The 22,292-nt window shown below is 36.3% G+C and overlaps 1 protein-coding gene and 1 long non-coding RNA gene across 13 annotated transcripts in view; one reads left to right on the top strand and one right to left on the bottom strand.

Annotated features, from left to right (window-relative positions):
• The window catches only part of PCDH9 (protocadherin 9), a 918,758-nt gene that overhangs the window by 144,183 nt on the left and 752,283 nt on the right, over window positions 1–22,292 (top strand). The gene's annotated exons all lie outside the window — the stretch shown is intronic.
• Window positions 1–22,292, bottom strand: part of LOC109498345 — a 127,577-nt gene that overhangs the window by 103,453 nt on the left and 1,832 nt on the right. For both annotated transcript variants that reach the window (XR_002741391.2, XR_002155126.3), the window contains exon 2: window positions 16,793–16,886. This is a non-coding gene — a long non-coding RNA (uncharacterized LOC109498345). The remainder of the gene's footprint in view (window positions 1–16,792; window positions 16,887–22,292) is intronic.

Below are 22,292 nucleotides of genomic sequence, written 5' to 3'. Positions count from 1 at the left end.
TTTTAAATTAAGGTAACTAAAATTCATACATATAAAAGATACATAAATGAGCCTGCCTGTATAGATAATTTGTTAACAGGTTACACGATTTAAGATGTTTTATAACCAAAGAATAAATTATTTTATAAAATAAAAACACTGAACAATCTATAGGGAATATGTGGTTTTTCACCCACAGTAATACCTACACAGAATTTGTCTGAGTAGAGTGTTACTATTTCCCATAATTATAAAGATGATTAGAAAGAAAACTGTAGAGGTGCCTGGGTGGCTCAGTTGTTTGAGCATCCGATTCTTTCTTTAAAAATTTTTTTAAGTTTATTTATTTTTTTAGAGAGACAGAGACAGTATGAGAAGGGAGGAACAGAGAGAGAGAGAGAGAGAGAGAGAGAGAGAGAGAGAGAGAGAGAATCCCAAGCAGGCTCTATACCACCAGCACAGAACCCGATGAGGGGCTCAAACTCACGAAACTGTGAGATCATGACCTGAGCTGAAACCAAGAGTCTCATGCTTAACCGACTGAGCCACCCAGGTACCCCTTAAAACCTTTTTAAGTTTTTCAAATTTATTTTGAAAGAGAGAGAGAGACAGCGTGTACACATGCATGCAAGTTGGGGAGGGTCAGATAGAGAGAAGGAGAGAGAATCCCAAGCAGGCTCCACACTGTCAGTTCAGAGCCCATGTGGGGCTTGAAACCATGAGACATGAGATCATGACCTGAGCTGAAATCAAGAGTCTGACACTTAACCTACTGAGCCACCCAGGTGCCCCACACACCTGACTCTTGATTTTGACTTGGGTCTTGGGATTGAGCCCTGCATCCAGTTTCATGCTGAGTGTGGAGCCTGCATAAGATTCTCTCTCTCTCTCTCTCTCTCTGTCTCTCTCTCTGTCTCTTTTTCTCTTGCTAAAATAAGACAGAGAGAGAGAGAGAGTGAGAGACAGAGAGAGAGAGAGAGAGAGAGAGAGAGAGAGAGAGAGAGAGAGAAAGGAAGGGAGGGAGGGAGGAAGGGAGGGAGGGAGGAAGGAAGAAAACTGTAGATTACATCTAGCTTGGTCTCACAGGATTAGCTAGTGGGGTCCTTTGAGGTCAAAGAGGGTTTTGTTTTGTTTTGTTTTAAAACCTTACAGATTGTGAAACTTCACTTTAACAAATGGTCTGTATAAGTGATGAGGTTCTGGGGTATTCATTCTTGTTAACTAGGCTAACAAAATACTAATTTCTATCAGGAGATTTGTCTACCCCCAACAGGTCATTTGCACTTGTCAGTTCCTTTCTACAAGCTCATTCAGTCAAGAGGTGAAATCATTTATTGGAACATTGCTTATTAGCTACAGAAATAAAATATATTATGAGCTAAATCTCAAAGTATTTTTTTCAATCAAATAAGCACCTTCAATATTTCGTCTCTCCCTATTTGAGAAATATTTATCTTTTTAAAAAAATTCTTTTTAATGTTGATTTATTTTTGAGACAGAGACAGAGTGTGAACAGGGGAGGGGCAGAGAGAGAGGGAGACACAGAATCTGAAACAGGCTCCAGGCTCTGAGCTGTCAGCACAGAGCCTGATGCGGGGTTTGAGCCCATGAACCGTGAGATCATGACCTGAGCCGAAGTCGGACGCTTAACCAACTGAGCCACCCAGGTGCCCCTAGAAATATTTATCTTTATATCATGGGTACCTCCTAATAGAATAAGCACTTTACATCCTTGTTAGTGTGAAATGAATACTGACAAACTTTAAGACTCCAACACTTGTTTGTCAATGTTGATTATTAGAGAGCAAAATTAATTCATTTTTAACTCTTCCCTTTATAGTTCATATAGCAATATTCTACATATATTTGAAAATTGCCAGCACATTGTATGTGTATATTGTTTATCTTTTCTTTCTTTAGTTATTTTTATTGTTGTTGATAATCTTTCCTTAAGGACATACAATATTGCTCCTTGTAGAGAATAGAAACCTCCATAGGATTCTCAAGGGCAATATTTATAGAACACTACCTTGATTATTTTTGTATGGGAAATATTCCCATCAGGAAGCCATTTTAAATTGTTGGTGTAAGTCTTCACTCATAGAATGATTTTTTCCTCTGAAAGGAAAACACAGAGAGTAAAATTTTATAATTTTGACCCTCCCCCACAGTGAGGGTATGTGTTAATAAAACTTATAACTTCCAATCAGTAAATATACTCCCAATTATGAGATTGAATGACAACATCTACCAGGAACTATTGGGGCATGAACTTTAAATAGAGGTCCTACATTTAGATGGAGTTTGTATGAGTTAGGAAATTAAAACAGACTAAAATTACCGTTTAAACTAGATTGTCAACCTGTTTCAAAATGAGTGTTCCCAAGGCACGGTAATAAATTGAGTTATGCCACGTTTATATTTGGAATCTCATAAGGGCAGGTTTCAAAAGAGCCTTCTTTGGTGTTGCGTGGATCCAACCCTCAGCGTGTCTTGAACTAACATGATGTATATATACTCTGACATGTTCACTTAGGGAGATCTTTGTGCTCATTTTTCTGCTGACCACTTCCTTGTCAACTTTTTTTCTTATTACTGGATGAACAACACTCTTGATTTAAAAAGACAAAAAAACTATATTGGGCTCATGATGTCTCATAATGATACTTAATAATGAGAAGCCACTGATTACTTTCCTGATATTCTCTGTATATACATTATTTTAAACAGTCACAATTTCCTTTTCCCAGATGTAGGTTGATATTTTAAATTAATATATAGACCCTCTTTTCTTAATAACGCTAGTGACACATTTTTTGTTGCTCTCTCTAATTAGTTATTTAAGGCTGATATAAGAATGCTTCCCACTAGACATCACTAAATGTGCCTAACCCAGTTATGTTTCCAGACTGACTTCTGTTATTGTAACATGATTAAAATACCACATTAATTATGCAAAACTTTATAAAATGGAATTCAACAGAGGTAATACATGCATATTAATAAAACATAAATTATTAATCTGTATATTCTGTTGTATGAGATGCAGAATATATTTTCAATTCATAGAGATTAACTGTACTTTTTATACAGTTATTATCTTTAATCTTATCCAGCTAAAAAAAGAAAACCTTTCTCCTGGTTAACCAGGATTCAAGATCATTGTCATTAATTTTATTTTAGCTTTATAATCTAATTTGAATAATTACTTGGTACATTGGAAAGCTCCAGAGACATTGTAGTATTTTTTTAGACTTGAGTTTTCATTTAACAAAAGAACAAGTAGAAATCAAGTCTGAAAATGTAGAATTTCAGAAGTTTTCTGGGAAATCTTATCTAAACATAGCACTGTAAAATTATTTGGTTTGTATATTTAGGAATTTGCAAATGGGTATAGCTCTGAGAATATATAGTTGTGATTGTTTCGAAGAAGCAACACAGACATGAGAATGATAAAATGTACCATTTGTAAATATGGACTTCTAACTAGATAATTTTTCCCCAAATTCTGAGAAAAAAATGGGAAGTCTAAATTAAGGGATAGTAGAGCCTAAAAAGATGAAATTATTGGTGAAGTTTTATTTAAAAATTAAGCCACAACTCAGAGAAGTGTTAAGCAAAATTAAGCAAAATTCGTGAGTGTACATGACCTAAATTATAGGCCAAACAGGATCACTGATTAAAAGAAAAGTTAAGAGAAATGTGATAAAGTAAAATAGATAAACTTCTAGTTCCAGTCAGCCTCCAGGAAACTATTAAGTAGAGTAGAAATATTACATTTCAGATATGAATAATAACTTTAATACTAAAGGTATGACAGGATTTTGCCATTTTAAAAACAGAAGATTCGCAGTGCAGGGAAGTGAATACAGATTACATTTGTAGAGTTTCAACATACCCCAAAATTAATCATATAAAACAACATCCTGTTCTATGAGACTGTCATTAACCACAGATGGTACTTGCTTAAATGCACAACAAAACAACACAAACAAAAATCATCACATTGCTTAAAGTATTATCACCACAAATAACCATTTATTACACATGATTCATTCTTGAATTACTGATGTTCTCTATATCCTTGTCATTTTGTGTCAGTGCTGCTATTCCCAGCATAATAAACTGAACAAGGTTTAAACTATAGGACAATTAGGTATGGGTATTTTTTTTCCAAAATGAAATCAGAGATTTCTTTTACCATCACTACTACCTTAATATAAGAACACTGCACATTAAGTTAGATTGATTGACAATGTTTTAATGGTTTGCTAATCAAAAAGTTACTGTACTTTTTGCAAACTAATGAAATTTATTCCACTAGATTTTATAATAAGATCACACACAAATAATTTCATGTGTTTATTATGTAGTGATACATGTATCATACCTAATATAAATAAATATTCTCCACAAATGGGCTTTAATTCACAGGTTATGCTTTTGTGGAAACTTCTGTTATCCACTCAGCACTGAGTATAGCCTAATAGGCTGTTAACATTGGGCAGTGGATTTCAAAGCTGTTTGCCTAAATATTAATAATTTGCTTTTATTTTCTAATTCCTTCTGAAATCCTGAATTGTTTTATTGATTTTGATTTGCTAATTCTTCTTAATGCAGAAAGTGGTCACAGTTACATGACAACGGCATGAGACTGAAAACTAACACTTCATAGAAATATAGTTTAATAAATGGCCAGAGTAGTGCACAAATAGGGACCTTTAAACATTGACTACTAGGCAAAAAAAATTGCTAATGTAGCCATATGTCCATTAGAATTGATCTTGAAAGTTTTGATTTCAAATAGCTTTTTTACACACTTTCCACTAAAATCCCAAAGTTGGTGTTCTGAAGTCTATGTGAAATATATGAACAGGAATAAAATATTTATTACAGTTTATTGGGTACTTAGTTAAAATTTTGAGGGCTTTGACAATGATTTAGGAATGATAAAATCATATTTTAAATTAGTGTAATTTTTTTTTACCAAGACAGTGTTTCTTTTCCTATTTAAGATAACACATTTAGAAACTATTTTATGTTTCATACATTTCATCATATTTTAAGTGATAAACAGGATTAGATTTCTGAATATTATCCATTTTTTAGTATTATAATTTTTTACTACACCTTTTATTTCCTACGTGATAAATGTATCTTAATTACTTTGCCTTTTGTACTCTTCCAAAATCCTTAATTCCAGGTCCCCTTACGCTGATCCTTAATGTTTATCTAACATATTTTAGGAGATGGTAATTATACTACTTACACATAGACTTTGTTAACCACTCATGAGCCTTGGACTTTGTCCACTATTGTAAAGTGATATTTTCTTAGTTTCTTATTTGTGGACCATATCCAGATTGGCTACTGCTGAACTGTAATAGAGAATTGCTTTCTGATTTATTGGAATGTTATGAAAGATTTAGATGTAAATGTGAAGAGGGGCTCTAGATCATAAATAGTACTTTATTTTGATATACTAGCCTCTCTCCCTTCTAATAAAGAACCTTCGGCAATCGAATTCATCAAATACATATTGAATTTCTAGAACTTCCAAGGTGCTGTGTTTACATTATATGAAGATAAATAAGACATGGTTCCTGCCATCAAGAGGCTTGAAATTCAATGGGAGGATAAGATATTGTACAGGAAAAGCTTCAATAAAAGATTTTTTTGAAGAAGTTCACAATTGGAAAGATTACAGAGCAGGGGGGGTATATATGAGGCACAGTTATAGCCCTTGAGTTTGCCATCTTATGGACAAGTTAAGATTTAGACCAGTAGAAAGAGAAGGAAGGCATTGTAGGAAGAGCAAAGACTGGCTGAAAAACATTACCATTTTTGATCATCAGTGAATCACATCCTAATTTTCCAAGAGAAGCCGGCAACAGGATCAGAAAAGATCTACAAGAGATTTATTGAAGGATAAAGAAGAGGGGGCTGGAGAAGACAAAACCTATAGACCAATTCATGTTCTCAAATCTGTGAAAGGTGAGTAGGTAAGGGAGGTTGGGTAGGAGAGACTCAGAACTCCGTGCAGGTCTGAGAAAAATGTGGCCGGGCTGATGGGGCAGCTGGGAGCCTCGGCACTGGCACTAGTCCCTCTGCCATGTGAGCCTTTGGTAGGAAGCAGCCCTAGGAACCATGGCTTCCGTGTCAATGGGCAGCTACTAAAGGTTATGCCCAACTGTGGCTCCTATAAAAGTGTGAAGGAGATCTGGGTGCTGATGTCCATTGATATCACAGCCACTTGGAGGAAAGTCAAGTAGTTTTGTTATCAGGAACATAGAGAATATAACAGGTAAGGAGCTACATCATTAGGGGCCTGAAATGTCATGCTTTGGAATGTGTATTTTATCTAATGGAAAGACAGTGGAAAGTTTTAGGCATTTCTATAGAACTATCATTTAGAAAGAATTAGCATTTGGAACTATATCTAAATTAATATACACATAGTGCATTTTTAAAGGTGGGTAGGTTGACTGCACAAACATGTTCAGTATGTATTATAGTAATTCCACTGGGAAAACAATGATGCCCTAAATATTAATATTAAAAGTTAATAGCTGTGAGTGAAATGCAATATCAAAGAAACTTGTTGACAAAAGATTCAAAAACTTAAGGAGAGATAACGAGTAGGAAAAATGGGGGGAAGAAAAGTGATTCTGAATTTAAATCTAAATCTGTCAAAGAATGTCAGTGTCATCCATTTACTCATTCAAAAATATTTACTGAGTATCTACTATGTTCCAAATACTATAATAGACACCAGAGATCTGGCAGAGAACAAACAAAAATCCCTTTACAAATGGTTTATATCCGCGAGGGATGAGACCGAAAATAAAAGTAAGATTTTTATCAAGTGGTCATAAGTGCTAGGAGAAAAATCAAGCAGAGAGTGCTGAAGAATAAGAAGTACCAGAGAGGTGAGATTAGTTGTTCTTTAAAAATAGTGATCAGGGACACCTCATTAAAATGACAGTTGAAAAACAAACACAGAAATAACTGAGGATGCAGGCAAATGGGTATCTGAAGCAAAGGGAGGGGTAGAAGAAAAGTAACAAGGGCAAAGGCCTTGAGGTAAGAGCATTTCTATCACACTGAATAAATAGCAAGGAGCCAGAGAGATTGGAGAAAAGAGAGTGACGGAAAGTAGTAGGAAACAATGGCAGAGACTGATGAGTGATGATGATTATGGGGTGGGAGCAGGTATCTTTTAGGGCATGACATAAAATTAAAGGTTGTTGATATTTTTGAGCAGAGCAGTGACACGATCTCACTTTGGTCTTTATTCTGCTTATTCTTTTGAGAACAGACCACAGGAGAGCGATTTCAGGAATAGGACAATCTCATTGAAGGCTCTTCTATTACTGGGCAAGAAATGTTTAGCAATGAAGGTGGTGGGAAGAATTCAGATTCTGGATATATTAATCAGACATAATCAGTCATTAAACACAGCAACCCTGTCATTTTTGTGCACGTTTACTTCTCAGAGGTTGAAGCAATGGTAATAAACACATCTTATGTTACTTTGAATAGGAAAATTAAACTCTATAATGTACATACATTGAGTGTAGCTGGTGATCGGTCTTGAATAAGATGTAGTATCATTTCTCTTTAGTTTTTGGAAAAGCAGCTTTGTTTCATGAAGTTTTATGATCAGTTCTATTAATAGTTTTCATGGAAACTAAAGAAGACTTTGGAGATGTGGATTCATTTGTCAAGAACACTATTTCCCTCCCTCATAGTTTTGCTCTTGGTTTAAAAAGCACTTCAGCTGAGAAATCTTTCCTGACTGAAAGGGTATACCACCGGTTCCTGTGTTACCACTCTGTGCTCCCACAGCCTCGCTAGTTTGCCTGTTAATGGCATCTATGCTTTGTAGTGCTTGCTGATTTAAACTTCTGTCTTCCCCTTAGCTCACTAGTCCTTCCCATTGAATGAGATTTCTTCTACTACCTCATTACACAGCTCTTTGATTTACCAAAGAAGGATGAGTGTTTCCAGTTATCCACATACCAAAAAGGCATAGCTTCTCACAAGTGTACAGAACATTATCTATTTCCACAAAGCAAATGCTCTACTATGCTAAATCTCCATCTATGGACTCTCTTTCAAATAAGAGATTTGCTTTTATTCTTTTCTATAAGAGATCTGTAGCTAAAATAATGCAGGTAAAGTACTTAGAGCAGTATTTGGCATATAGAATGTGCTCAACATGTTTTTCTTCCCTCATTATAATAACTATACTCATCATTTCTTTTTTGACATGGTTGGAGAATAGATGTTATAAGTGGAATGCATTGGACAATCAACATATTTGCATATCTTAACTATTCTTTTTTCTTTACACTTTTAATTTAGGTTAAAGCTTTTTGTTTGTGAAAATTATATTAATATTACATTCCTATCACTGCTTTGCCAATATTTTTTGTCAATTCCTTCTAAATTCTAAATTCTAAATTTCTCCAATCTGGCCCCAATATAATGGGGCTGGCCAGTATTCCACACAGTAGAGTAGGATTTTCTTACACTTTTGGCATATCATGATGTATTGGCATTTTTATTTATTAATAGTAGTGGTCACAGTATCATCATTCACTTAATCATTATTTTCTTAATAAATAAAAAAATTTGAAAGATTATAAAATATTCAGATGGAGTGTTTTATTTGCTAGTAAGTAAAACAATGTACAGTGTTGAGAAAATTTTAAAATTTAAATCAGAGTTGGGGCACCTGGGTGGCTCACTCGGTTAAGCATCCTCTATCAGCTCAGGTCATGATCTCACAGTTTGTGGGTTCAAGCCCCTCATGGGGCTCTGTACTGACAGCTCAGAGCGTAGAGCCTCGTTCAGATTCTGTGTCTCCCTCTCTCTGCCCCTTCCCTGCTTGTTTTCTGTCTCTCAAAAACAAATAAACGATAAAAAAATTAAAAAAAAATCTAAATCAGAGAGTGTATCAGGTTGTGTGTGAAAATACGGAAGAAAGCACATAAATAAATAAATAGATATGATGAGTTATAGCACAGTAAGGTGTGATGGAATTTTAACCAGAGGGGGAAAAATGGAGAGATTTTAGGAAACTTTCTGAAATGTGCATGTCATAAGTACAAAAGAAAACATTAGTGTTTTCTCAGTCCCTCAAGGAACAATGGATTGTTACAATAGAGAAGCTAGAGCTAGAGATGGCAAAGCAACTTTGAAAAAGCTTCCTAGGTTCTCTGCTCCCCTTCCTTAGGAGAACCAGATTTTTAAAATCACATTTTTCCTTCAAACAATTAATTGAATTAACTCAAATGTTATACTATATAAGAAAGTAGGGATTTAAAAGGAAATGAGGGGCCCCTGGGTGGCTCGATCAGGTGAGCAATTGACTCTTGATTTTGGCTTGGGTCATGATCCCAAGGTTGTGGGATCAAGCCCCATGTCAGGCTCCACACTGAGCAGGGAGCCTGCTTGGGATTCTCTTTCTCTCTCTCTGCCCCTTTCCCCCTCTTGCAGCATGTTCTCTCTCTCTAAAATAAAAAAATAATAATTCTAAAAAATAAAAATAAATAAATGAATAAAAGGAAAATAGTATAGAAGGGAAGGCCCTAGAATCCTTTTGTACCTTACCCAGTCAACATTAATAAAGCTACATCTGTCAGGGTTTTTTTTATCTCCATTTTATGTTTATGGAAAATCAAAACATTCCAGTTCATTTCCTCTTCTTTCATTCTTTCATAACTGAATTCAATAACCTTCCTCTTTGTGCACCCACAAGAACAATAACCTTGTTCCCCCAAGAGAAACAAATGTACTAAATTGAGAAGTTTTGAGCAATACAAACTGCTTCAAAAGGAAAGAACTAAAAATTTGAAAATGATACACATAGGTGGATTATACTCCTTGGTGTCATTTGGCTATCTTTTTCTGAGCACTTAATTTTAAACAAAAAGTTACATTTTTTTTCTTGTCTATCACACTAATAAACTAAGGGAAGGCAAATAGGAGTATACAGGACAACTGATCCATTCCTCATTGGAACAATGCAAGGCACTGAAAAAATGTCTACATTTAGGACAACCAAATTCTGGCTGCAGCTCAGTTTAACAATGTCTGATCAGGTTCTAGGGGATTCTCCTGTTCTCAGATGTTAGAATCAACTAATATATATTAAGAATCATAGTTTCCATAAAAGCATTTCTTTCTTCTTTTTTTCAGTTGAAATAATCTTTTACATATCAATACTAAAATTTTATACTCTTAATTCCTTTTTATTCAGAGATTATAAATCACATATTAAAGACATACTAGGTTGCAATACATCTTTCCAAGTTTTTCTCAATTTTGCTTGACTTTTATATTTTTTACAGTTGAGTAGAATAATTCTATAGTACTTGTCATGAGTTTTCTTCCCCTGGATAACCTTATAAATGAAACTACCTGTAGGTGTTTCAGGATATAAATATCCTCTTGGGTGATTTTCAAGATATAACTCTCTTATATTGAATTTTACTCCATAATATTCACTACTATAGGGAGATAGCTAGTTAGCTAATAGATACATTTTTCTATTATTTACTATTACATAGCAGAACACATGCTTCTTTTTAGAAATTTTGGAATATTTACATAATACCACAACTATTTTTTGGAAGTATATTATGTAAGAAATTCCCTTCCTGCCCCTTGGTTCTAGCCTGCAGAACCCCACCTCCACTGTCAACAATATGGGGTTGATATCATGAGGTCAGCAATGGCTCCTAATCTGCTCAAAGGAACATCTCTCAATTGTCTGAAATAAGCCTTCTGCAAAACTCTATAGCTTTCAGCAGGAACTCAATTACATTACCATATTGTAACTTCCTTCGGTAATTTAACCAAGATAGTGGGTCATTGAATCATATGGTTTTTAAGCATTCTCTTAATATTGAATAGTTTGTTTTAATTTTTCTTGATACACTTCTAATAAGTGTGTTTTATTTTTCTAGGAAAAATTATTAAAAGTAAGGTTGCTGGATAAAACGTTATGATGAATTTAGCTTTGATTGATACTACCATATTAGTCTTGCCATCGATTTTGCCAATACTAGAACTAAGTTTTAATATTTAAAATTTTGTCATTCTAAGAATTGAACATTATATAACACAATAATATCCATTGGCTTTTTATAGTATTTGGTGAGTTTTGCTTTTTATATTTCATCTTTTGTGATTTGGAGGGTGGTGGTCATTCATTTTTTTAAAAGAAAATGACTGCAGTGGTCAAGGCATGAAACAGAAATGGGATCACTAATCTATTAAAACAGATCATGCTATTGTTATTTAATAATTTGGTTCTTTTTGTTTTCTCTATTATGCCCAGGGAATAGAGGGCTGGGCAGGGAAGTTGATTTTCCTTAAAGAGAAAAATCTCTGAAGAGAAAATGCCTTTTGCTTGGGAAATTAACAGGAATGAATATGTAAATTTGACTCTTAAGATTATTGCTTCAATTTGCTAGAATGACATTTCGTCAAATATATGCCAGACTACCTAGAGCTTGACAAAAATGCAGATTACTGCTCCAGACCTTTTGAATTAGAATCTCTGGAAAGTGGGGTTAAGGAATCTGCATTTTAACATTGCCCAAACAATAATTTGAGCGTCAACGCTGTGGCCAGAAGGGGGTGCGGGTGGGGAGGGGTGGTGGGGGAGGAACCAATTTATATGTGATTATTAAATTTTGCATTCAAGAGCTAAAGTGAATACTTAGAAATACCTTCTACAGACCACAATGTTTTTTTCTAAAAAGGAGAGCTATTAAGATGCATAATTTAAAGAGGAAATATACATTAAGACTGAATCTAATGATTCTCCACGTCCTCTGCATAATTTAATCAGTGGCAATTGCAGTGCTTAGGTGAAGTAGGAAAAGCTCAATATAAAACAGTTGTTTTGCTTGTTCTATGTAATCATTAAAAACAAGCACAGCAGGTAGATTCCTGAAACAATTGTGAACCTAAAGAGGAAAAGTTTAAAAATAGTAAAGGCAACTTTCATGCAAACTGTAAAATGCTAATACTTTTCACACTTAACAGTGAAAGGCTGGCCACTTCTGTTTACATTCAATGTTACTGATTTCACAAACCTCATAATATCTGTTGGCAGATTTATTTATTTATTAAATTTTTTAATAATTTTTTTTTATTTTTGAAGGAGAGAGAAAGAGAGAGAGAGAGAGAGAGAGAGAGAGAGAGAGAGAGAGAGAGAGAGAGAGAGGCAAAGCCTGGACAGGGGAGGGGCAGAGAGAGAGGGAGACAGAGAATCTGAAGCAAGCTCCAGGCTCTGAGCTGTTAGCACAGAGCCTGACTTGGGGTTTGAACTCATGAGTCATGAGATCATGACCTAAGCCAAAGTCAGACACTTAACCAACTAAGCCACCCAGGTGCCCCTGTTGGCAGATTTAAATGAACTTTTTTTTTTTTTGAAACTGTGAAGGTAAAATGGACCTCTTTTTTTCTTCACAATAGTTATGCTTGGCATTACCTAATATCAGGTGGAAGTCTTGTTACTGGTGCCTTTAAACATTTTTTTTAATATGCACAGAATCAAGGGGTAAATACTCCTTAATTTGACCCATAATAAAACAAAGTACTAATATGTAGCCATTAAAAACCTCTACATGGAAAGCAATCATATTTTATCTAAAAGATACATTTTTGTATTTACAATGTATTATATCTTGTTTAATCTTTGTATAGTAAGTGGCAGGTTTGATAAAAGTCAAGAATCTGCCAATTACTCAGAATGCTCTTGAAGCATTCTGGATCACAGAATGACAAGAGATGGAAGAAAGCTTAATGGTCTCTGTCAAAAGAGGTTCTTAGTCTTTTACTTGATGTAACATGAACGATGGATGATATTCACATGCCCAACATATTCCTATGAATATACCCTGCTTTTGACAATCCTAGGACTTTTCAGAGAAGCAGAGCAATTAGCACCACCGGCTTTTTTTTTTTTTTAAATCAATTAATCTGCCTAAGTCTGTTCCCATTAGTACTGTTTATTCTTAGCCTCCATAAGGGTAAAAAAAAAAATAGAAGAAGAAGAATTTAATTAGAGGAAATTTCCTCACAGTAAATACATGTAATGATTTCTTTACCATAAAGAAGTTTTGTGGTCTGCAAAAAGCAAATTCGGAAAGAAAGGAGCTTGTCTATTACAGAGTGTGAAAAGCACTAGTCAGAGAGCAAGTTGCTCATTTTCAGTGTGGACTGGGAAGTAAGGGCAAGTTAAGCAGATTTGAAACTGGCTTGATCCTTCTTTTTTTTTTGTTTTTAATTTACATTCAAGTTAGTTATCATGGAGTGCAACAATGATTTCAGGAGTAGATTCTTTAATCCCCTTACCCATTTAGCCCATTCCCCCTCCCACAACCCCTCCTGTAATCCTCTATTTGTTCTCAAAATTTAAGAGTCTCTTATGTTTTGTCCCTCTGCCTGTTTTTGTATTATTTTTGCTTCCCTTCTCTTATGTTCATCTGTTTTGTATCTTAAAGTCCTCATATGAGTGAAGTCATATGATGTTTGTCTTTCTCTAATTTTGCTTAGCGTAATACCCTCTAGTTCTATCCACATAGTTGCAAATGGTAAGATTTCATTCTTTTTGATTGCCAAGTAATACTCCATTGTGTGTGTGTGTGTGTGTGTGTGTGTGTGTGTGTGTGTAGATATAGATAGATATAGATATAGATATAGATATAGATATAGATATAGATACAGATATAGATATAGATAGATATATATCACATCTTCTTTCCCATGCATCCATCGATGGACATTTGGGCTCTTTCCATACTTTGGCTATTGTGCTGCTATAAACTTTGGGGTGCATGTGCCCCTTCGAAATAGCATACCTTGGATAAATACCTAGTAGTGCAATTGCTGGGTCATAGGGTAGTTCTATTTTTAATTTTTTGAGGAACCTCCATACTGTTTTCCAGAGTGGGTGCACCAGTTTTCATTCCCACCAGCAGTGCAAAAGGGTTCCTCTTTCTCTGTATCCTCACCAACATCTGTTGTTGCCTGAGTTGTTAATGTTAGCCATTCTGACAGGTGTGAGGTGGTATCTCGTTGTGTTTTTTTTTTTAACATTTACTTATTTTTGAGAGACAGAGAGAGACAGAGAACGAGCAGGGGAGGGAGAGAGAGAGAGGGAAACACAGAATCTGAAGCAGGCTCCTGGCTCTAAACTGTCAGCACAGAGCCCGACATGGGGCTCAAACCCATGAACTGTGAGATTATGACCTGAGCCAGAGTCAGTTGCTTAACTGACTGAACCAACCAGGCACCCCTCATTGTGGTTTTGATTTGTATTTCCCTGATGATGAATGATGTTGAGCATGTTTGCATGTTATCAGTTCACCATCTGGATGTCTTCTTTGGAAAAGTGTCTATTCATGTATCTTGCCCATGTCTTCACTGGATTATTTGTTTTTTGGGTGTTGAGTTTGATAAGTTCTTTATAGATTTTGGATACTAACCCTTTATCTGATATGTCATTTGCAAATATTTTCTCCCATTCTGTCTGTTGCCTTTTAGTTTTGCTGATTGTTTCCTTTGTTGTGCAGAAGCTTTTTATTTTGCTGAGGTCCCAATAACTCATTTTTGCTTTTGTTTCCCTTGCCTCTGGAGATGTGTTGAGTAAGAAGTTGCTGCAGCCAAGATCAAAGAGGTTTTTGCCTGCTTTCTCCTCGAGGATTTTGATGGCTTCCTGTCTTACATTTCGGTCTTTCATCCATTTTTAGTTTATTTTTGTGTATGGTGTAAGAAAGTGGTCCAGGTTCATTCTTCTGCATGTCGCTGTCCAGTTTTCCCAGCACCGCTTGCTGAAGAGACTGTCTCTATTCTATGGATATTCTTTCCTGCTTTGTCAAAGATTAGTTGGCCATACATTTGTGGGTCCATTTCTGGGTTTTCTATTCCGTTCCATTGATCTGAGTGTCTGTTTTTGTGCCAGTGGCCTGATCTTTCTCAGGCAGGTTGTAATCCTATTAACCTATGATTTTGATTGGATTTTTATAATTTGTAGGTCATTAATTACAAAATATTTGATAATTTTTAAAACAATTGCAAACTGAATAGTGCTTCAAATTTTTTCTTCTGTTAAGTTGTTATTTTCTCCACCACTGAACACCAACGCAGAAAATAAGGGTTACCCTTGCCTCAACTCACTTCTGTTTATTTGCAGTTTTGGAGGAATTAGGGGGATGGAGAAAGATACTACTATCATATATGATGTTCTCTTCATTAATATCTTTTGTGAAAGAAAGGATATTTGCAGTCATTGAAAAAATTCATTAGAATATTACTAATATAACTAATATAGCAATTATAATGAGTAATACTAGTTTTATGAAATTATAAATTAAACGCATTTTATTATATGCCTAAAAAGTGAACATTAAATGTGAATCAAGTGGTTTTATTTAGCTCTAGTTTTTATAAAACATTGCTGTAGTAACATCCCCAACTTTAAAATGTTAAGAAAGTTTAAGAATTTAAGGAAGGAAGCTTTGTGTTGTTAAAAGATAAACTGGGTACATCGTTTCATTTGAACTAGTGGAAAAGGCTGTAAGTCCTACTGATGCAGTTTTGGAATGATAGGGGTGGGTGTCCAGAGGTGACTGCCATGAAAAATTCTTGAGACCTCTTTGGTGCACAAAAAGGTGATTTTTATTAAAACACGGGACAGGACCTGTGGGCAGAAAGAGCTGTGCTGGGGTTGTGACAGGTGACTTAATCAGAGAAGGCCTAAGTCTCCAAGGAATTTTGGAAGCAAGGTTTCCAGAACTTTGGGGGGGGGGGGCGGGTTGCTACTGTTAGGAAAAGGACTTTTATTACTGTCTAGTAAAACCTCAGTCATGAGACCCTTCATATGTATATCAGGGGGCCATAAGCTTGGAGTATGATTTCCAACCTGTATCTTGGCCGGGGCGTGGTGGGGGGGGGGGAGTTATATAGATAAAGGAAGTTTCCAAAGGATTTTTTATATATTAAAGTAGACTTACAGGATCCTGGAGGGTTGGGCTAAGATTGCCTTCTGTCGTTAACAAAGTGTCATCATCAAGGCAGCTAAGTTCCTAGTGGAAGGTCACTCTGCCTATTTCAAGGACATGTCAATGGGCTGTAGACAGTATGAAATTAAATGTTTCATTTGCCTTTGTTTCCCAGATCACTATTAGACTCTGACTATCCGCTGCCAAGTTGGCCAGCTTCTGGTTACTGAAAACCTTTCAAATATCTTGTCAGGTTTCAGCTGGGATAAACAGTAAACATTCCTGGCCATATTGAACAACCTCTTGGAAGCAGGAGGTTGTCTCCAAAAGACAGTGCAAAGGATGTTACTCTCTCAAGATCCACAACCACTCCCAAAGATAACCAAAAGAAAGAAAGCCTTAGACAATTCCCAAGAGTAGGCAATAGTCGGTAGGACCCTAGCTGCAAGTGGACTAAAATTCCCATTTCTGTCCAGCCATACCATGCTGCAAATGGGGTGCAACTCACATTGCTGTTCGGCTATATTTTGGGGGTCCCCAACCTGATTGGGGGGAATTGGTTGCCAATTCAAGTTATTCGGATATAAAAAGGAGCAAGAGGGCAACAGATGTTCCTGGGAATGAAAGGATCAACAAGTCACAATTCAAAGATCTAATTCATACAAATGTCTTTTGCCTGCCAATCTGAATTTGGAAAGGAAGGGACAACATGAAATTTTACCTTTTTTTTCCTTGACCAGGCACCACAGTAGAGATATGGGAGAGCTGACTTTGGTAAGAATTCTCACCTTTTGCTGGCTTCTGCTAGTTTTCCCAGGATCCTGTCTGCAGATTCCAAAGTGACAGGGCTGTCCCAGTGGGTTTCATCCTGGTCACTAGAAACTGTAAAGGGGGAAAAATAATGTTCTTTCTATCCTTAATGGTGAGTATTTGGCTGAGACCCCTTTTTTCTCTAGGGCACCTCAGTAAATGTTTGTTTATTGAAGATGGTTAAAAGTTCTCCCCTGTGGCCACTGTAATTTAGGACTATCTTTGGTAAGGTTAACCTGATTGTTCAACCTTAAAACAAAGTTTTACTTAGGTACCTGCGGCTTCACCCTGGACCTAGTCCAGTTTCAGTAACACGCAGTTCAACCTTGGACCTAGCTTGGTTTCTGTCAGAACCAGTCTGTCCCTGGACCTAGCCTGGTTTCTGAGTTAGACCTAGTCCCACCCTCCCTCCAGCCTAGTTTCTAAGTCGGAACCAGTCTGATTCTGAACCCGTTCAGGTTTCTAAGTTGGACCCTGTCTCACCCTGGACCCAGCCCGGTTTCTAAGTCGGACCTGGTCTGCACCTGGACCCAGTTGACACTGGACCCAGCCCGGTTTCTAAGCCGGGCACAGTCCGACCCCGGAGCCAGCCCGCTTTCTAATCGGAACCAGTGTGACCGCGGAACCAATCTGACCCTGGACCAAGCCCAGTTTCTAAGTCGGACTCAGTTCGACCCCGGACCCAACCCACTTTCTAAGTCCGAGCCTGTCCTGTTCTTAAGTCAGACCCGGTGAGAACAAGAATTGCTCAAGTAAAGCCTGAAAGCTCGAAATGCAAAAGCTGCTGAGCTGGGCTCCAAGCGGGACTTTCCCATCACCTCCAGGCACCGCAAGAAAGCAGCCAGTTCCGGAGCGCAACAGGTACAGCTCAGGGCGCCAGTGTTTGCTCCTTGCTCCTGGGGTCTCGGCGCGGGGGGGGGGGGGAGGGGGGGGCTCCCTGGTTCTCTCTCCTCTGACATCAGAACTGTTAAAAGACGAACTGAGGCATATTAAAACTTTGAAGAGTTTATCTGAGCAAGAACTGATTCTAATCAGGCATATCCATTGTAGCAGCAAGTTGCTAAGGGGAGTTTGCAAAATAAGACTTATAGGCTGGAGGGAGCAGGAACAAGGAAGTTATACTGGGTAAAAGAGTGGGTTGGTTATTGCAAATTTACTTTCCTTTAGGGGATGGCAGGGGTCTGTCAGGCAGATTACCTCACTAGTGCTGATCAGGTGATTGCTGATTGGTTTAAGGTTCCATTACTGGGAGAGCTGAAACTGTAATTAAGTCTTGGTTGGGAGACATGGGACTTAGTGTAAGCAAGCATTTGGGGTCTCTTGTCTTGCTTTTAGCGTTGTGCAACTCAACTTAGTTTAGAGACCTTTCTAAATGGATAGGATGCAAGTTTTAAATTCAAAGAGATGACAAGAAAGTAAGGCATAAACATATTCTGATAGGATTAGTCCTTCATATTCTAACATGTTGAGATGATTTAAAATATATTTGATGTTCTTACATGTATAGCTGTTGATGAATTAAATGCACAAGTTTGGCAAATATTTGGAAGACTGTTTTTCCTTTTTTTTTTTTCTGCTTCAATTTTTTGCCAAATGACTCTAAAGTAAGTAACATACCATTCATAAATGAGTTTGAGGTTTGGGATCAAACATACCTATTCTAATGCAGTCTTTGCCACTTACCTGTAGAAATAGGTACAGGCTGTTTAATATTGCTGAATTTCAGTTTCTTCGTGTGTAAAATGACCACCTTTTAAGGCATTGTAATTAAATTTAATAAATATGTAGCTCCTGGGGTGTCAGGGTGGCTCAGGCAGATGCTTATGTAGCTCCTAATTTTCTAAACACAACAAATATTCTCTTTTCTGTACATTAATAGAGGTCACATATCAGGCATCCTTGTATATAAGGTATAGCCTTAGTATAATGCATATACCATGTGGGATGCAAAGCTAATTTATGTTGATAACTGCTTTTTGAAAAAAAAAACAAACCTTTTAATGAATACACCTTACGTAAAAAATCATATTCTAGAATATCCTCTTATCTAATACTTGAAGTCATTTTTAAAGAAAATTTAAATGAGGTATTATTTATTAAATATATGTTGATTTTATCAATAGTATTGTTTGTGATGAAGCTATGTAAAATTGGAAAATAATTAGCCTTATTTTGTATTTAGTATGCTTGTCTTACATTGCTGTCTTGGGTTATTCTATTGTAAACAAGTATGTCCTGCTTATTGAGGTATTTGCCTAGGAGCTAAGAGCTATCAAAACTGAATGCTGTGTCACCACTACTGGTTCTACCAAAATAGAGTAGTAAAGAACTTTGGGCTCTGAGTGACCTAAGGAGGACAAACCTTTATTGGAAGTAACTGAAAACTTTTCTGCCTGGGTATCATTGCCATTAAATCCTGACAAGACTTAACACATGCGATTCAATCCATGGAGCTAGCTTTCCATCTTTAGTTAGCATAAATTGAGCAAAATCCCACCTTCTCTGTTCTATATAGGCCCAGCCCTCAAACCCTGGACTTCTTTCCCTAAATCAGTGACCTACATGGCCCACTTCTCCATTGCCAGGCATTCCCTAGCCTGAGAAGTTAATACATTTAGATTTTTGTTTTATTGTTTTTTTTTTTAACTCTGGTGGCTTTGTTTTATTCTTTAAAATTCTTCCCCCTTCCCCCTCACCCCCAGAAAAATTAAAAGAGACAAAATCGCATGGCTACAGAGTGGCTGCCGTGGGAAGAGAAATTGTCTTTTACATCAGTAAAGTCTGTGTATCCAATAGGGTACTTATGAACCATATGTGGCAACTGAGTGCTTGAAACGTGGCTAGTTCAAACTGAGATGTGCTGTGAGTGTAAAAATGCACAGTCATTCCAAAGATAGTGCACATACACATGAAAATTGTAGGGATCTCATTAATATTTTAAATGGATTTCATGTTTAACAGATGGTATTTTGTATACATTGGGTAAAATAAAGTGCATTATTAAATTAATTTCACCTATTTCTTTTAACTTTTAAAATATGACTGTTGTAGATACTTAAAATTACGTATGTGATTTACCTCTTCTGGACAGTCCTGGTTTAGAACTTAACTTGAGAATTATGTTTCTCTGCTCGTTAACAGACGTGTCCCACAATTAAATTGAGGGACAATGTAAAGTAGAATTGTTAGATATATGACTGAAAAGATTTTGTCTGGAATTCTTGGCTAAAAAAGGAAAAGGAAAAGAAAGACAGCAAATAACCCTGGAAGGCATGATAGCCCTAAGTGTTTTTTAAGCCTTAGCCATTTATCATTTTGAGAGGCAGAGTTCAACACCACTAATAGGCAACGATGCTACTGAGGATATAGATTCATTTACTTAATATGGATATGCTGTGTCTGTTCTGAGTATAATGGTGATAGGTGTAGGAGAGGAAGTTGTTTTCCTCCACCCACCCTCTTAAGGTCCCTAGGTGGATCTGAAAATTAAACTGGCAAAGACAGAGTAACAGGACAAAAGCACATGTATTTATTTAATATAAGTTTTATGTGACATGGGAGACTTCATAAGAAAATGAAGACCCAGAGAAACAGGCCTGAGTATTTTTCTGCTAGGTCTCATGAAAAGTGGACAGTAGTGGAGAGATATCAAAGAGTATGAGTGGTGAAGAGAGATCAACTAGTGTAAAGTAAGTATAGTAAACCAGGGGAAACTTAGCAAGTCCTATTTGTTCTGATTCTTCCCAGCATTCCTTTGTTCTCAGAGATAAGGATCCTTTGTTCTTCCAGGTATAGAGGGGGAACCTCTCAGGGGAGAGTTTTATGACCTATTTCAGAGAAGGGTGGAGTAAGGTTAGACTGAACTTCCTGTTTTCAGCTGTTTTCTCAAACTTCTTCAGCTTAAAATATTCAATATGCAAAGGTGTCATATTTTGGGGGGTAGCATGTCCTGAACCCCATCAAGGGACATTATAAATGCATATCCTTATTATCTAATTAGGGAAATGCTGTATGACCTCAAACAAATTGCAGAAAAATCAGGCATATTGCAATTGGTCATACGGGTATAACATTACTAGGTCTATATTAATGTGGAAAACTAAGAAGTAGCATCTTTTTATGTTAACCATATCCATTATTCTTTCAGCAAGACACTGATAAAATCCCTAGAATGTCAAAGTATAATAAATGTCAAAACATAATAAGTGTAGAAAATATTTTTCTGCATGAAAAGCTTCACTTAAATTTTTAAAATATTTATTCTACTTATTAAATCACCTTAAAAAATAAGAAAAAGAAGTCTCCTGCATATGTGGTTGGAGTTAAAGCATACTTTCTCTTTGGGTTTGAAAACCAAGTGACCCAAATTTATAATGACTGCTTTCTAATGACTCCTAAATATTCCACTGAATTGATAGGCTAAAAATGTGCACATATATAATTTCTATTTAAGTATGAGAAACAACTCTTAACCCTCACATCATCATAGAGTACACATCTTATTTTTTTAAATAGTTTTTTTAAGGGAGAGGTGCATAGTGAAAAGAAACATATATAACATGATTTTTGTTTTTAAAGTTTATTTATTTTGAGAGAGAGAGAGAGAGAGAGAGAGAGAGAGAGAGAACACAGGAAGGGCAGAGAGAGGGGGAGAGAGAGGGAATCTCAAGCAGGTTCTCCACTGCCAGCACAGAGCCCAGTGTGGGGCTCGAACCTGCAAACTAACCATGAGAGCATGACTTGATCCAAAATCAAGAGTCGGATGCTCAACGGACTGAACCACCCAGGTGACCCTGCAACATGATTTTTAGAGCCATAGTTTGTGTCAGTTTGTACTTTCACATGCAACATAGGTGACTCTTTTTTCTAAGTATGACTTCTCTAAATTTTAACCTTTCAAAATGTATACTGATTTTCATTTCCCAACTTGATGTCTAAGTATTCAAATTAATATATGCTTTATTTTATAGCCTTAATTTTTTTAAGTAATCTCTGTGCCTAACACGGGGCTCAAACTCATGATCAATAAATCAAGAGCACATATTCTTCTGACTGAGCCAGCCAGGCGCCCCTTAATTTTTTTTTAATTATAAAATTAAAGTACAACAAAAGGAGTGACAAGAGCAAAATTCATTTCGTATCAAATGAAAGAATATTGAACTTGTGTGGTAAAACCTGTTCTGTCCCCAACAACCATATGGCTTTATGATTTTCATATCAAATATGAGTTATAGTTTCCTCATTTCCAAAGCAGCAGTGGTGGTAGATAATATTTATGAGTGGAATTTTGAAGTTCAAAACTAAAATTTTGTTTTTAAGTTATATCATCAACCTTACCATTGTGGTGTTTTTAGTAGAATTTTTAGCTCTTAGATTCCTAGCATGTATATGACATGATTAGGAAGCTTCCAAACTCAATTCTGTCTCACTTCTGTTATATTGGAGTTGAAGTTCAGTAATTATCTGAAACCAGAATAT

The sequence above is a fragment of the Felis catus genome, chromosome A1 (assembly GCF_018350175.1).
Source record: "Felis catus isolate Fca126 chromosome A1, F.catus_Fca126_mat1.0, whole genome shotgun sequence".
Lineage (NCBI taxonomy): Eukaryota > Metazoa > Chordata > Mammalia > Carnivora > Felidae > Felis > Felis catus.
This window is presented reverse-complemented; position numbering and strand designations above follow the sequence as displayed.